General features: G+C 39.9%; 1 protein-coding gene and 1 pseudogene across 1 annotated transcript in view; both read left to right on the top strand.

The window, feature by feature from the left end:
- Positions 1-18,438, top strand: part of galnt18b (UDP-N-acetyl-alpha-D-galactosamine:polypeptide N-acetylgalactosaminyltransferase 18b) — a 145,239-nt gene that overhangs the window by 97,343 nt on the left and 29,458 nt on the right. The window lies entirely within an intron of this gene.
- On the top strand, positions 12,241-12,330 carry LOC148367478 (U2 spliceosomal RNA; annotated as a pseudogene).

Raw genomic sequence — 18,438 nt, 5'->3', positions numbered from 1 at the left:
AGCAACATTAAAGACTTGAAAATGATGATTGATATTGAAATCCAAAATTGCAATGAATCCAGAATGTATGACATGTTTTTTTATTTATTTACATTACAGAAAAAAATTAATTTGATCACAGTATTATACTCTTCGGAGACAGTCATGCAACAAAGAACCACTAAGTCACAGACATCGTGCCAGTGCAGCCTACCTGGAACACCAAAAACCTAAATATCCATAATCACCCATCTCAACATTTTTGGGGAGTACAAAAAGTAGAATCACTGAGATCATTGAAATGATGAGCAAAGGAAATACAATACTAGAATTGGCATAGGAATAAAAATGTCCCAATGGAAGTATTTACATTGCTGGTTTGTTGAGGAACACAATAATACAGTTTCTAATTAGAATAAAATGTCTTTCAATTTATTTTCTCCTTCTACTTTCTACAACCATTGCAATAAACCTTCATTTTATGCACTGCCTATAATAAATGTCCATAATTGATACATAATTCTGGCACTAATACTCATTAAATAATGCCCTGTTTTGGTATAGCATACACCTGTCCCCTTTGGGGAGAGACCCGTAGGGGGCGATGACGCTTCGTAGGACAATGCAGTACAAACTAATGTAAGCTGCAATTAATCACGAGGGACAAAGAAATGCAATGGCCAAGCGAAGCCACCGGAGAGCAGTGTCTGCGTCATTTTTTAGCAGACTCGTTGAGAAACATGGCAACAATTTAAAGCATTTACAGGAACCTAAAATTCAACCATTTTTCAATCCTTGCAAAGCCAACATAAAAAGTCAAGCATTTTCAAAGTTTTTAAGCACCACATATTCTATTTGGGCAGCACGGCGATGCAGTTTTTAGCGCATGTGCGGCACAGTTCTGAGGTCATGAGATCGAACCTCCTGTGTGGAGTTTGAATGTGCTTAAGTGGGTTTCCTCCGGGCACTCCGGTTTCCTCCCACATTCCAAAAACATGCATTTTAGGTTATTTGGCCGGTCCAAATTGTCCCTCGGTGTGAATGAGCGAACGAATTGTCTGTCCCTGTGTGCCCTGCGACTGGCTGGCAACCAGTTGAGGGTGTCCCCTGCCCACTCCCCGAAGATAGCTGGGACGGGCTCCAGCACCCTCGCGACCCTACTGAGGATAAATGGTGCAGATAATGGATGGATGGATGTCTTTCTTAGGCAATAATGCTTTTAAAAACAAATTGAAATTATAAGAGTGTAAAATACAAACTACAAAATCACGACCTCATAGTAAATGACCCCCAAAAAACTGGCAAATTACAACCACATAAGTGAAGACCTCCCAAAAAAGTAATAACCTTTATATTTTTTTAACTATCATGATACTCTACAGATCGTAAGTTAACATCCAGCTTTCTCTTCAACGAACCTGCAGGGGAGATTGAGAAGCACTGAGAAAATACGAAAACCTAACTGTGGAAACCCCATGGAGAGAATGCACTGACAGCAAAGCGGCGTTATCGGGTGTGAAAAAAAATCTTCTTTCCAGTGCCTACGACGCAATCAAACAGGTCTCCTGCAGTGATGGCAGCCTTGCAGGATCTTTTGAAAAGTTGTGTTTTTATTCCAAGCACTGTAGTGTTTTGTTGACATTTTTTAATTAAAACATATCTCATCTCATCTCATTAGCTGTACCGCTTATCCTCATTAGGGTCGCGGGGGGCTGGAGCCCATCCCAGCCATCTCCGGGCAGTGGGCAGGGGACACCCTAAACTGGTTGCCAGCCAATCGCAGGGCACACAGGGACAGACAACGCATTCGCTCATTCACACCTAGGGACAATTTGGACCGGCCAATTCACCTGAAATGCATGTTTTTGGAACGTGGGAGGAAACCGGAGTGCCCGGAGGAAACCCACGCAAGCACGGGGAGAACATACAAACTCCGCACAGGAAGTCTGGAGCTGGATTTGAACCCATGACAGGTTCCCATGACATGAACTGTGCCGCACAAGCGCTCTATATATATATATATATATATATATATATATATATATATATATGTATGTATGTATACACAAAGTGGGTCGCCGTGACACAGTTGGTAAAAGGGCATGTGTAGATTATTTACAGTTGATAGGGTCAAAGAAGCAGATGTATTTTCTACATTAGGAGTACAACACATCTGTTTGGACATAAAAGGTAGAGATGGGTTCAGGTTGTCATCTGTCATCTGTAAAGTTGTGGCTGCAATTTTGCAATCTGCAGACACAATTAAGCATATCTGGGCCAAATGCTCAAATCAGCCCTTCAAAGAAGGTTTAATGCATCAGCAAAACTTTATACAATATCAATGTCAAATTATAGAGTTGTTTTAAAGTCGATTTTTGTATAATCACTGTATCTGTTACAGTTTTTGCACACAAACAGGGGGTCCCAAACAATGTTCCCTCTAATTTTCCACGGGTCTGAGCGTTCACACAAAGTCGGTGAGCAGCGCTTGAAACCACAGTGAGCAACCATAATCCCAAGTGTGGCAAGATAATTAATTATCAAACATGTCCAAAACTTGACATCAAGTTACATTTTGCTGAGTATCCGGCGATGCAAAATTATTTTTCTCTTTTGAATGAATTGACTCATGTACTATTGCAAAGGTTGTACGGCCTACAACCGTCGTTTTGTTCTTTCATTTCTAAGCTCGGTGGCCTTGGGGGTATGGCGCCCGCCCCGAGACTGGGAGGTTGTGGTTCAAGCCCCGGCCGAGTCATACCTAAAACTTAAACGTTGGTACCCGTTGCCTCCCTGCTTGGTGTTCAGCAGTAGGAGTTGGAATTGGGGGGTTTGGTCACCTAATGACTCCCAACACCTCAGTTGGGTTGAGTGAGGGGGCTGGGAATCCCCTCCTCTGAATCAATCTCCCAAAAAGAGTCAGAAATGACTCTAGCCACCTCCCACTAGGGGGATATGGCTGTGGTATATACTGGACTGTCTCAGGAAATTAGAATATTGTGATAAAGTTCTTTATTTTCTGTAATGCAATTAAAAAAACAAAAATGTCATACATTCTGGATTCATTACACATCAACTGAACCATTTCAAGCCTTTTATTATTTGAATATTGCTGATTTTGGCTTACAGCTGAAAAAAACTCAAAAATCCTATCTCAAAATATTAGAATACTTTCTCAGACCAAGTAAAAAAAATAATTTTATAACAGCAAAACTAAATCAAACATTTGAAAATGTCCATTGATGCACTCAGTACTTGGTTGGGAATCCTTTTGCACGGATTACTGCATCAATCCGGCGTGGCATGGAGGCAATCAGCCTGTGGCATTGCTGAGGTGTTATTGATGCCCAGGATGCTTCGATAGCGGCCTTCAGCTCATTTGCATTTGTAGGTCTGGTGTCTTTCATCTTCTTCTTAACTATACCCCACAAATTCTCGATGGGGTTCAGGTCAGGGGAATTAGCAGGCCAATCAAGGACAGTGATGCCATGGTCAGTGCACCAGTTACTGGTGGTTTTGGCACTGTGGGCAGGTGCCAGATCATGCTGGAAAATGAAATACTCATCTCCATAGAGCTTTTCAGCAGATGGAAGCATGTAGTGCTCTAAAATCTCTTGGTACACAGTTGCATTTACTCTGGACTTGATGAAACACAGTGGACCAACACCAGCAGCTGACATGGCTCCCCAAACCATTGCTGACTGTGGGAACTTCACACTGGATTTCAAGCAACTTGGATTTTGCTCTTCTCCAGCCTTTCTCCAGACTCTGGCGCCTTGACTTCCAAATGAAATGCAAAACTTGCTTTCGTCTGAAAAGAGGACTTTGGACCACTCTGCAACTGTCCAGTGCTTCTTCTCCATAGCCCAAGTCAGACGCTTCTTCCGTTGTCTTGAGTTCAGAAGTGGCTTGACCATGGGAATACGGCTATTGTAGCCCATTTCCCGGACACGTCTGTGAACTGTGGCTTTTGATACCTGGACTCCAGCTTCAGCCCACTGTCTTTGAAGCTCCCTCAAATTCTGGAAGCAGCTCTTCTTCACAATTTTGTTAAGGCTGCGGTCATCTCTCTTGGTTGTGCAGCGTTTCCGGCCACATTTTTCCCTTCCAACAGACTTTTTGTGGATATGCTTTGAAACTGCACTCTGTGAACAGCCTGCTCTTTGAGAAATTTCTTTTTGTGCCTTACCCTCCTGATGGAGGGTATCAATGATGGTCCTCTGGACAGCAGTCAGATCAGCAGTCTTCCCCATACTTGTGATTTAGTTTACTGAACCAAGCTGAGTGTTTTTAAGGCTCAGGAAACCCTCGCAAGGTGTTTCGAGTTAATTAGATGATTCAGGTGATTAGTTGAATAGCCTACTTGTATACTTTTTCATGATATTCTAATATTTTGAGATAGGATTTTTGAGTTTTCTTAAGCTGTAAGCCAAATTCAGCAATATTAAAATAATAAAAGGCTTGAAATAGTTCAGTTGATTTGTAATGAATCCAGAATGTATGACATTTTTGTTTTTTTAATTGCATTACAGAAAATAAAGAACTTTATCACAATATTCTAATTTTCTGAGACAGTCCAGTATATATATATAATACTATTGCAAAGGTTGTACGGAAATACAATTCTACACAAGATATTATTTTCACAAGATATCCATTTCTTATTATTTCCTGATACAGTGCATCCGGAAAGTATTCACAGGGCTTCACTTTTTCCACATTTTGTTATGTTACAGCCTCATTCCAAATTGTATTAATTTAATCTCTTATCTCAAAATTCTACACAAAATACTCCATTATGACAATGTGAAAAAGTTTTTTTTCCTTTTTTTAATTTATTAAAAATAGAAAACTAAGAAATCACATTTACATAAGTATTCACAGCCTTTGCCATGAAGCTCAAAATTGAAATGAAATGATCTGCATTTATATAGCGCTTTTCAAGTCAATGACTTCCCAAAGCGCTTTACATTGTGCTTCACATTTCCCAATAGCGGCCGTGATCTGTGCAGCCATGTAAGGCGCTAACCTGCTTATTGGGGGTATTGGGGTTTCAGTGTCTTACCCAAGGACACTTCGACATGTAACACAGACAAGCCGGGATTCGAACTGGGACCCCTTAATCCTAAAACGATCGCTCTACCTCCTGAGCTACTGCCGCCCCAAATTGAGCTCAGGTGCATCTTTTTTCCACTGATCATCCTTGAGATCTTTCTACAGCTTAATTGGAGTCCACCTGCAGTAAATTCAGTTGATTGGACATGATTTGGAAAGGCACACACCGGTGTATATAAGGTCCCACAGTTGAGTGTGCATGTCAGAGCACAAACACCAAACATGAAGTCAAAAGAACTGTCTGTAGACCTGCGAGACAGGATTGTTTTGAGGCACAAATCTGGGGAAGGATACAGAAAAATGTCTGCTGCTTTGAAGGTCCCAATGAGCACAGTGGCCTTCATTATTCGTAAATGGAAGACATTTGGAACCACCAGGACTCCTCCTAGAGCTGGCCGGCCTTCTAAACTGAGCGATCGGGGAAGAATGGCCTTAGTCAGGGAGGTGACCAAGAACCCGATGGTCACACTGTCAGAGCTCCTGCGTTCCTCTGAGGAGAGAGGAGAGCCTTCCAGAAGGACAACCATCTCTGCAGCAATCCACCACTTAGGCTGGTATGGTAGAATGGCCAGACGAAAGCCACTCCTTCGTAAAAGGAACATGGAAGCCCGTCTGGAATTTGCCAAAAAGCACCTGAATGACTCTCAGACCATGAGAAACAAAATTCTCTGGTGTGATGAGAAAAAGATTGAACTCTTTGGTGTGAATGCCAGGCGCCATGTTTGGAGGAAACCAGGCACCGCTCATCACCAGGCCAATACCATCCCTACAGTGAAGCATGGTGGTGGCAGCATCATGCTGTGGGGATGTTTTTCAGCAGCAGGAACTGGCAGACTAGTCAGGATAGAAGGAAACATGAATGCAGCAATATATAGAGATATCCTGGATGAAAACCTGCTCCAGAGCGTTCTTGACCTCAGGCTGGGGCGAAGGTTCATTTTTCAGCAGGACAACGACCCAAAGCACACAGCCAAGATCTCAAAAGATTGGCTTCAGAACCACTCCGTGAATGTCCTGGAGTGGCCCAGCCAGAGTCCAGACTTTAATCCGATCTAACATCTCTGGAGAGATCTGAAAATGGCTGTGCACAAACGTCTCCCATCCAACCTGATTGAGCTTGAGACTTATTGCAAAGAAGAATGGGCAAAACTGCCTAAAAATAGGTGTGCTAAACTTGTGGGATCATATTCAAAAAGACTTGAGGCTGTATTTGCTGCCAAAGGTGGATCAACAAAGTATTAAGCAAAGGCTGTGAATACTTATGTAAATGTGATGTCTTAGTTTTCTATTTTTAATAAATTCAAAAAAAGTAAAAAAAAAAATGTTTTTCACATTGTCATAATGGAGTATTTTGTGTACAATTTTGAGATGAGATTAAATTAATACAATTTGGAATGAGGCTGTAACATAACAAAATGTGGAAAAAGTGAAGCGCTGTGAATACTTTCCGGATGCACTGTATATTTTGTCGCATAATATTAATATTTTTGGGGGCTTATTTAGTCGGTTGTAAGATACAGAACTGTACTTAATCACATTTTTTAGTGGAAGTACAATGTTGGCAACAAGATTCACTTGATATAGTTTGAAATTATTTGAATGCAACACAAACTTTTTCTTCTTTTTTCCATGTTTTTTTTCTACTTTTTTTTAAATTCCTTTAAAAAAATCTCATTGTGTTTATTTTTTCAGAGCTGTTACTTATTTCTTTTTGTTCTCTATTTACTTTTTTTCCTACATGTCTTTCTTTTCTTTTTTTCTGGCTTTTTTTTAAATGTTTCCTTCTTTTTTCCCTTCCTTTTGTTTCTTTTTTTCTCAGCTTTTCACTACTTTTTCATTTTGGTATTTTTTTCTTTTTTGTTCTAATCCCCCCTTCCTTTAAGTCATTTTGTGCATAATTTTACATAATATTTGGTCATGTTGGGATTAAAGAAGCAAACACAACCCAAAGAGCCGTTTAGGACCCGAAAGAGACGGTTTCTTTTAGTGAGCCGAGCCGAAGAAGCCGGCTCCCCGACAAACTCTACAAACTTTACTCAACTTCGTTCTCCTTCGACTCGTCTTCAAAATACCGCATTTAGGACACGTCAGGGCAACCCTTGTATTTTTACCTTCATGCACTGTAACTTTGACTTGAGTCGCTTCTTAATTTGTAAATTTGAGCCCTCATTTTTGTGCGCTGGCTAGATTTTCTTGTGCGCTGAGAATGTGCGAGCAGTGCACAATTGCACACGCGCGCAGCTTAGAGGGAACGCTGGTCGCAAAACAAATCACATGTCCAAACAATATCAAAGACCAAAATGGGAATGCAAGGAACAAAGTGACAAACAGGTTCTAAACTAATACCAACCAGTCCAAACAAGAAATCGGAAACAGAGGGAAAATTACTAGCGTGGCTGTAAAAATGCAATGAACAACTAACAAATATGTCTGAAACAGAAAACAAAAACCAATATAACAATGACAGTGGAAATGAAAACGGTCGGTCCACATGTGCTATCTGGCGCCTTCTGGGGGAAAGTGGTGTTCCAAATCCTAACCGGATCTCCATATTGCTTTAAGTTCTTTGGCTTCCTTTAATATTCGATTGTTCCAAATTTCATGGACAGGTAGTATGATTAAACCATTGCACACAATAACCTACTTGACGTGGCTTGACATCTTTTCGGACACTACGCTTACAAACTGAGGTGTGCACCTCGCAGGTGTTTCCTGAAGTGACTCAAAAGCCAGTCAAAGGTCAGTCATTTATCTTTATTAACACTCAAGTAGCTTTGCTGTAGAAATAGAATTACAATGAGGGATTTGGAGTTTTAGCTTAGCTCAGCATTTACCGTCAGTTTGGAAAAGTTGTTCTTGCACTTGCACACACTTGAACTTGCCAGTAAGAAACAACAGGCCATGCCTACAAACAACATCAAAGTAGGAAAAAGAGCAACTTCAAACATTACAAGGCACAGCAAGGAGGTTTCAACGCTATCAAATAAGAAAAAAAACTTCTTTAATTTAATATGCCAATTTATAGCAAATTATGAAATACGCATTTAAGATAAAAACTACAAAAAATGGGGGGAAATTAAAGGAAAGCTCACTTTTGTCTTGACATTGGTTGATAGTTTAGGTTGTTTATGGTTTATTTTCTGTCATCTGCTGGACTCTTGCAATAACAGGAGGTTTGATGTACAGTTTATTTTTGTTTAAGAACCCCTTTTGACTTAAAAAGGCACTTATAAATTCTCTTACAAAATCTAAATCTGAAAACGCTCCATTTTGAAATATGGTATTCAATGCTTGGCAGCTCTATGATTTTTATCCCATATCCATGATACACTTTGGCTCTGCTGTCTGTTTCTGAAAGGCGATTACAGTACTTAATATCACTGATCAGTTACACCTTAAAAACACTGGAGATTGATGTAATAACCCTTTCATCCATCCATTATCTGCACAGCTTATCCTCAGTAGGGTCGCGGGGGTGTTGGTGCTCAACTCAGTCATCTTCGGACAGTGGGCAGCGGACACCCTGAACTGGTTGCCATCCAGTCGCAGGGCACACAGAGACAGACAACTGACTGTCTCATTCACACCTAGGGACAATTTGGCCTGTCCAAATAACCTGACATGCATGTTTTTGGGAATGTGGGAGAAACCCGGAGTGCCCGGAGGAAACCCACGCAGGCATGGGGAGAACATGCAAACTCCACACGGGAAGGCTGCGCTAGCTGGACTTGAACCCTGAACCTCCGCACCGTGGGACTGCGCGCTAACCACCCAGCACCCATGTAATGACCCATTATTTGTCAATTAGCTGTTGCATTGCACAGCTGAATGAAAAACTCTGTTATCGAATTCATAGCAATGTTTAACGGGTAGTCTTCTTTTGAGAAATCCTGTTTTTGAGTGGGAATTAAATATGTCCCCTTTACAACCTCTTTTGAATCAGTCCTCTCTCTGTGCAAAACAAACAAAGGAAAAAATGCTTGTGTGGTGGTTCACATTGCTGACTTGGGGGTCGCCTTGGAATCACTTTATGTGGCCAAAGCAAGCTAAAATCCAGCCCTGCAGTGGTGCTGATTAAAATAAGCTTAGAAAAAGGTTGGCCTGGGGGGTGCGAATAAAACCACCACCACAGTTACATCTGGTTGATGAGGTGGGGAACTGACCCCAGAGCCCTTTGTGCAAAATCCCTTTATTTCATCCCAGTTGCAGTGAACAAGACATGCAAACATTCTGCATTAAAACCTCATTGTAGGCACCAGAATCAACATCAATAACTACAATTTAGCTTTCCCTGGGCTCATATTCCAGTGGAAAAAAAAAAACTTTTTTCCCTTTTATGCAAAAGGCCACGTTATTAAACAGTGAGGCTCTGCTCATAACAAACGAGACCGTTGGGATGCAATAACGTTAGCCCTAAAACTGCCGTGTGACTGTGCATACGTGTATCTCTTCATTTGTGCACTTCAGTTAACATGGATGATAACGGTTTATGAATCACAAACGCCAAAACCTTATCAAATATGTCAAATAAAACCTTTCTTTATGTTTGTGTTTTAATGAGTAATTAATGCTAGAAATGAAAGGAAAATGATTATCAATGTAAACAAATTAAATGAGCAGTTATATTTTTCAAATAAGGTCAAACTACCCTATATTGAAATATGTCACTCCATATACGGTCGTAATTGTATTGAGTTGAAGTACATATTTCCTAATGCGTTCATATGACATCTCAATTAATTCAGTCATTATTCAGTCTACATTTTTCCAAGTGATATCTAGTGTGCTATCAAGGAATGCCTTGAGTCTAGTCCTGTATCTTGTCAATAGATGAGTCCGGTCGGACGCATTTGGGGTATTTTCCACTGTACAGACACTGCCCTACTTACGACCATTTGACTTACAAAAAATGGTAGGTGCGAAAAATTTTTGGGGATGTAGAAAAATATTCGGACGTTGCTGTAATTTTGATTTTGTATTGTGTGCACCTTTTTCTGAGTAGAGGACAGTACTGTAGTGCTTCTTTTCGCAGCTACCGGTGTGTGGCGCTGTGAGGGGTCACCCGGCATCCACTCCAAAGAAGAAATGCGTTTCCTTTTCCTAGTTTGTGTGTAAACATTCTATACTGTATCTCCAGCGCGCTAAGAAGTTTGAAATGTTTATTCTTTAACATCTCATACATCCATTCAATGTGGTTGGTGTAAAGTGTAAAGAAGAGGCGAGCCGTTTCTTTTGAAATAAAAGTGGAATAAGAAAGCTTGATGCGGTTGAGAAACGGTTGGATCGCTTTTTTTCGGCCACTTTCTACTACGGAGGAGGAAGTCGCCTCACTCTTGAAGCTCATCTTACACTTAACTTTATTTATCTTTGCAGAGTATATTATTTTATGAAACGTTTATTTTTTTAGTACAAAACAATTCAGGTTATTTATTCAAGCCTTAAACATACTTATATGAACCTTAAACATACAAAATATAGCACTGAAGCAACTTACAAACAAATTCAACTTACGAACGAACGTCCGGAATCTATCTCGTTCGTAAGTAGGGCAGCGTCTGTATTCAGATTTTGTCCTTGTTGTGGCCCGCCCCTTTCTCAAGTTTTGTTCTTCTCCAAGCCCCTCACAGGTTTATAACCTTTCCTCAGCCATGTTGTCAGGGCTCTCGTGAGGCGCACAGTTTGTTCTGTACTCACAGGCCCAAAATATATTCTGTTTTTATGTTTTAATTTTTTTATTGTATAAAAAACGCAACTGAATTGCTCCGTCCAAGCACTATTTTTCACCCGTCTAGGTCTTGTGACCCAGATGGTGGTTTGAGCATGCTTAGGAGATAAACCTCTTCTCCTTAAGAAGTCATGAAGCGTGTAAATGAATTTGAGCTTTGTTTTATACTTATATGTCTAAAGAATTCCGTTGGACAGGAGAAATGCATCATTAGGGATTTGAGAGAAGCACAGCGACAGTAAAAGTGTAAATTCAACACTTGTCGATGTCCTACCTTTTTTGTATACTAAGAGCAGCATAGATTTTGATTCTGTCGAGTGTTAGAGGCTTGGCACACCAGTCTAGTGTAAAAAAAACATATTAAAGGTGTTAAATTTACATCAATAGGTGATTTAACACTGGTGATTTCATTATACTGTATGTAGTTAATGGAATCAAGTGTAACTTTATGAAGTGGGTGAGGCACATTATATGTTGAAAATGTACTTGAGCCATTAAGTGAACAATCATTGATTATAGTACGTTTCTTCATCATATATTCCCCTTTTTCAGTATTTCTTTTAAATCATTTTGCTGTCTCAAGTCACTGAAAGTATTACTGTCAACGTTTTTGTTGTTCTCGACAACAAAGACAGCCTTTCTCTGATATGTGGTCAGAAACGTGGGCTTTTCGTGAAGTTAATCAATGATCCTTTGCTGATTGTGATCAAACAGAGAATGCTTGAAAAATATTTATGGTGACAAAAGAGAGCTTTCACAGTCAGGGGCATAAGGAAGTTGCTGCTTTGAAAATGGCCGGCAGGGAATTGTCTCCTTACAACGTGAAAGGGCAGATGTTATTTAACAATGGGTTACTTAATGAACTGCATAGTCTTATACTACTACAGCTATGTCTTTTTAAATGCTGTTTCTGTGGGACACCGTTGAAAGATGGCGGCTCTAGAATGTAATGCAAGATTGGACGTCCAGCAAATATACTGATAGCAAGAAGTGTGAGATGATGCATACAAGCGGTAAGTCGGTGGCAATTATTTGCGCTGCTCTGAGCAGCAGAGGAGGAGGAGCAACTTTACCTTGCATGGGCTTTGATGTGAAGAGTTATCACAGTTCGCAGAAGAAATTTTTGCAGCGGGAAATATTTTTGGGTTTTTTTAAGGGTGCGTTGACAGCCTGTCTGGTCTAGTCCAGTGCAGCCATGTTTATTTGTATAGCCCTTAATCACAAAGAGTCTCAAAGGGCTGCACAGAACACAGATTATTGCAAACTACAGACTATTATTACACCATCCCGTGATCTAAAACCTTTACGAGGGCATGGAACAAACTCAAAACCTCAACATGAGGAAAATGAAGAAATCTTGAGAAGGGACTGCACATAAAGTAACTGTGCCGCAATTATGAAATTCACGGTAGACCATGATCATTGATTTTTGCTATCCGGAGATGGAATAAGAGCTTGCTCTGTCCACTCCACGCATCGGCGCAGTATTGCAGTACCTCCGGGAACGGTGCATTCGCAATGATCGCAGCAAGGCTTTAAGGCTAGGACCTTAGCTTGGCCTTTTGGCTGAGAGTAAGAGTCCCGGCTTCTAGGCTTTGTAGCGTATTATGAACTGACTGATAACGGATAATGGATAATGAATAAAGAAGATAACAATAACCCTTAAACCCCCCCCCCTTTCCAGGCTGAAATGGGAGTTGCATTAACAAAGAATAAAAATTAAAAATAAATTATAATATAAATAAAGTATAGTAGTCTGGTATGTTGAAGGATGGATTAGATGAAAGCAGCAAAGCTTCAGTGAAACATACAAGTAAGAAATGGGAAATGAAATGTGTATAGAAATATTCTCAATCACAGGTCCACAGAAAAGTTATTATTTTTTGTGCTATTTTGTTGTTCTTTGGATTATACAAAAACAAAAAAACGAGGACTGCCAATGTATACAATTAAATGAAAATGTTTGTGTGTGCAAAAGTCAGTGGTTCTCTTTGGAGGGTACGGAAGCATAATGCAGAAGCACAGATGAGTACATTTATTAGGGCCGGGTTCATCACATGCAAAGGCAGTTAGAGAGGCAACAGTATCCAGAACACCACAGGCAATCAAGCTGTACCACAAAGACAGGCGAAAGGTTTGGACTTCCAGTGAGTCCAACTTGCAAAGTTGACAATCCTAAAATAATCAGGGGGTATTTGTAGTCCAGGAGGTCAGACTAGTGTTCGTTTCATTGAGTAGACATGACCTCTGTGAAAGGGGTGCTGGAACATGACTAGAAAAGCAACGAACCAGCAAGGAACCAAGGAGGACAGAGTGCTCAAAAAGAAAAGAGGACAAGTCATGATGGGAAAAAAACGGGGGTAAAATCAAGTGATAACTACTGTGAGGAGTGAAATAGAAAAGTGAGTGACCAAATAAGATAAGGGCTTGCTAAACTGAGGTTGGTACTGGCAACTTACGGGTTATCATTCCTAAAAACTAGGTACGGGTAGTAATACAAAGTAACAGCTTTATCTAATGTATTGGTACTTTAATACTCGCCGATACAGCTTCCATCTCGTGGCCGTTTAACTATCATTAACCTAAAATTAAAGGAATTCATTAACCGATTAAATAAATGCAGTATTAAAGAACATTATTGTGGTTGTATTTAAATGTCAGAACCCGAACAGACAGAGGACCCAGACGCGTAACATTTTCACACAAGCTTTATTTTACCGGAATGGGGCAGTCATGCGCGTGAACACAAACACCAGTGATTCGGCGATTGCTGGGCAGAAGAAGTGAGACAAAGAAGTCAGGCGCGGGAAAACAGGAAGCCAGAGGCAGACGACAGGACAGACGGGATCGATACCAGATACAGGATACTGGGGCAAGATACCAGACAGGACGGGACAGACGTGATTAATACCGGATACAGGATACAACAGCAAGATACCGGACAGGGCGGGGCCGATACCGACTGGAGCAAGATACCAGACAGGGCAAGACAGACAGAATCGATACTGGATACACGAGTTAGATACCGGACAGGGTGGGACTGATACCGGGAACTGGAACAAGATACCGAAAAAGGCAGGACAGACAGGGTCGATACTGGATACACAAGCAAGATACCGGACAGGACGAGACAGGCGGGATCGATACCGGATACTGGAGGCTGGAGCAAGATACCGGACAGGACGAGACAGGCGGGATCGATACTGGATACTGCAGACTGGAGTTAGATACCGGACAGGACGAGACAAACGGGATTGATACAGAATACTGGATACACGAGAAGGATACCGGACAGAGTAAAAATAAAAAGTCTTGCAAGTGCAGAGGTTCGTTGACGGACTGACAAGGAATGAATAAGAGCACTGAGTTTAAATAGGAGGGAAGCCTATCATGCAACGAGCAGCAGCTCGCGCCAAACGGGGGGGCCCAAGTGAGGGCAATGGGTAACCGTCACATTAAAGATATTTATTTTAATGTACTGATTTTTCTTTATGTTGTAGCCGTCTTGTTGACTACTCAAGATTTGGGTTTTGGGGTTGTTCCAATTCCCTAACGAAAAACATGTAAACTTTTTAGGTTTTTTTGATTAATAGGATCAGCTATATTCAATGTATTGGTAACTTTGATTGTCATTGATAACAATATCGACTTCCTTCTAGTGGCTATTTAAGAACCGTGAACCTAAAATTGAAGGAACGGTAAATTGACATTAAATAAATGCAGTATTAAAGAACAGTATTATGTTTGGATTTTAAAGTATTTCTTTAAATGTAGTGATAGTATGTATATGTGTCATCCTCTTTAGATTTGGGCACCGTATCACCCTGAAAAAAGAAAAGATCACTAGTTAAAACCATTTAAACTTGTTAGATTTGTTTGATTAAAAGGATCATTTCTCAAAGGTATTGTTTGTGTCTGCTTTCTATAGTGCTCCACCCTACGTTGTGATAGTTTTATTAAAGATTAAAAAAGAATGCATTATGTGCTCCAAGGGAAACGCTTTGATGGATGAGCTTCCATTAAATGATATGTCACACAGTCCTGATGTTTATCAGTGGTACATAGCCAACCTCAGCCATTTCTCTGCCTAAGGCTTCCAATGATGACTCACGGCATGACTGATGAATGAACCCAGATTTCAGAGTGATTGAAGCTACACTATAGAACACTTTTAGGCCTGTAAAGGTAGAAAGTCGATCTGAAATTGCCGCTCATTTATCTGTGATCAGCAAAAAATTGAAAGCCGTGGCAAATGACAGTGTGTGGTCTGTGCCATGAAATAGGGAGTTTCGAGTAGAGGAGGAAAATCAAATTGCCGCAAATGCAACGACTCGATTTGAATATGGAATTCAACGATGGGCTATTTTAACTGGAAATTAATTAGTTATTAATTAATTATTAGACCACAGACTATTGCAAACTACATCCTACAACAAAAATACTTTTAATACTACAAAAACAACACATTAAAACTACAAAAATATAACAGTAATATTACAAAATACCACAGTGAAACTACAAAAAGAATACAGTAACACTACAATACCAAATTACAGCTATGGAAATACTACTAAAATATTACAGTAAAACTATTATAGAAAATTACAACTATGCAATAATACAATAAATACTATAGTAATACTACAAAATACTATAGTAATACTTAAAAATACTATTATAATTCTACAAAAATACTACAAAAGTACTAGTACACAAATGCTAGAGTAATACGACAAAAATACTAGAGTAATACTGCAAAACACTACATTAATACTACAAGGTTTTTATAATAAAACTACTACAGTAAGACTATGGTAATACTACAAAAATACTATAGTAACACCACAAAAATACTAAGGTAAAACTACAAAAAAATACTATACTATACATTTTTTAAAAAGGTCTGTATAAAGATACTTTTTAACAAAGTATTTGTTTGATTTAACTGATAAATTAGCTTGTTCTGTAACTTCCTTTTGTACACTTATACACTAATCCCTTGTTTTTCACGGAGGTGGCATTTCAAATAAGTCGAAGTAGAAACATTTATTTATTTATTATGAATAATTAATAACATACAATAAACAACATTGTAACAAACCCTACTGAGGATAAGCAGTGCGGATAATGGACGTATGGATGTTTTTTAAGTGTATATTTTCTAAATATAACCTAACTTTCGCAGTCTGATTATTTAAGCTACTTTAGGGTGCAAATTTCTTTGTGAGTCACCCTCAGTCAGTCCGGGAGCCCACCTATTAATCGAGTCTTTCTGAGCTCAAGTGTGATCTTGATTAAGTTTAGTTTTCCGGTTTTACAGGCAACAAAACAAGCTGCTACTTTGCTTAATGAGCTGATCTAAAGTTGACTTTATGATGTCCATCTATTTGAATTAACCTTCTCGCCTATAAAATGCGTGCAAAGGGATCGATTCTGTTTTAAAAGTTGATGCTTTTGGTAGCAGAAAAAAATTTAGGCTCTTGATTGAAAGCTCGAGTCGAAAAGTTATTTGGAATTAACCTTTGTCATCCGTTAAATTTATGTACGAGTGATATTGATCGTGGTCTGACATTTCATTCCCCCAGAATCAAAATTCATTGGGTATCTTCTCTGAAAGATTCATTACCTTTTTGCGATAAGCACGAAAAATTACAGCCTGTTATGGAGGAGGTATAAAATCTTTCATCTGAAAGATGTGCAGTTAGCGATTGAACAGTGAAACAGAAGCAGGCGTCCCCACAGAGCAGATGAGGCACTGCTTGTTGTGAAGCCCCTGAAAAGAGATATATATATATATATATATATATATATATATATATATATATATATATACTGGACTGTCTCAGAAAATTAGAATATTGTGATAAACTTCTTTATTTTCTGTAATGCAATTAAAAAAACAAAAATGTCATACATTCTGGATTCATTACACATCAACTGAACTATTTCAAGCCTTTTATTATTTTAATATTGCTGAATTTGGCTTACAGCTTAAGAAAACTCAAAAATCCTATCTCAAAATATTAGAATATCATGAAAAAGTATACAAGTAGGCTATTCAACTAATCACCTGAATCATCAAATGAACTCGAAACACCTTGCGAGGGTTTCCTGAGCCTTAAGAACACTCAGCTTGGTTCAGTAAACTAAATCACAAGTATGGGGAAGACTGCTGATCTGACTGCTGTCCAGAGGACCATCATTGATACCCTCCATCAGGAGGGTAAGACACAAAAAGAAATTTCTCAAAGAGCAGGCTGTTCACAGAGTGCAGTTTCAAAGCATATCCACAAAAAGTCTGTTGGAAGGGAAAAATGTGGCCGGAAACGCTGCACAACCAAGAGAGATGACCGCAGCCTTAACAAAATTGTGAAGAAGAGCCGCTTCCAGAATTTGAGGGAGCTTCAAAGACAGTGGGCTGAAGCTGGAGTCCAGGTTTCAAAAGCCACAGTTCACAGACGTGTCCGGGAAATGGGCTACAATAGCCGTATTCCCATGGTCAAGCCACTTCTGAACTCAAGACAACGGAAGAAGCGTCTGACTTGGGCTATGGAGAAGAAGCACTGGACAGTTGCAGAGTGGTCCAAAGTCCTCTTTTCAGACGAAAGCAAGTTTTGCATTTCATTTGGAAGTCAAGGCGCCAGAGTCTGGAGAAAGGCTGGAGAAGAGCAAAATCCAAGTTGCTTGAAATCCAGTGTGAAGTTCCCACAGTCAGCAATGGTTTGGGGAGCCATGTCAGCTGCTGGTGTTGGTCCACTGTGTTTCATCAAGTCCAGAGTAAATGCAACTGTGTACCAAGAGATTTTAGAGCACTACATGCTTCCATCTGCTGAAAAGCTCTATGGAGATGAGGATTTCATTTTCCAGCATGATCTGGCACCTGCCCACAGTGCCAAAACCACCAGTAACTGGTGCACTGACCATGGCATCACTGTCCTTGATTGGCCTGCTAATTCCCCTGACCTGAACCCCATCGAGAATTTGTGGGGTATAGTTAAGAAGAAGATGAAAGACACCAGACCTACAAATGCAAATGAGCTGAAGGCCGCTATCGAAGCATCCTGGGCATCAATAACACCTCAGCAATGCCACAGGCTGATTGCCTCCATGCCACGCCGGATTGATGCAGTAATCCGTGCAAAAGGATTCCCAACCAAGTACTGAGTGCATCAATGGACATTTTCAAATGTTTGATTTAGTTTTGCTGTTATAAATTTTTTTTTTGACTTGGTCTGAGGAAGTATTCTAATATTTTGAGATAGGATTTTTGAGTTTTTTTCAGCTGTAAGCCAAAATCAGCAATATTCAAATAATAAAAGGCTTGAAATAGTTCAGTTGATGTGTAATGAATCCAGAATGTATGACATTTTTGTTTTTTTAATTGCATTACAGAAAATAAAGAACTTTATCACAATATTCTAATTTTCTGAGACAGTCCAGTATATTAGTCCATCCATTCATTATCTGCACCGCTGGAGCCCATCCTAGATATCTCTGAGCAGTGGGCAGGGCACACAGGGACAGACAACTCACTCGCTCATTTGCACCTCGGGACAATTTGGACCGGCCAATTAACCTGACATGCATATTTTGGGAATGTGGGAGGAAACCAGAGTGCC

The sequence above is a fragment of the Urocampus carinirostris genome, chromosome 4, assembly GCF_059441175.1.
Source record: "Urocampus carinirostris isolate Australia breed hairy pipefish chromosome 4, RoL_Ucar_1.0, whole genome shotgun sequence".
Lineage (NCBI taxonomy): Eukaryota > Metazoa > Chordata > Actinopteri > Syngnathiformes > Syngnathidae > Urocampus > Urocampus carinirostris.
Note: the sequence above shows the minus strand (reverse complement) of the source record. Positions and strands in the feature narration are given on the sequence as shown.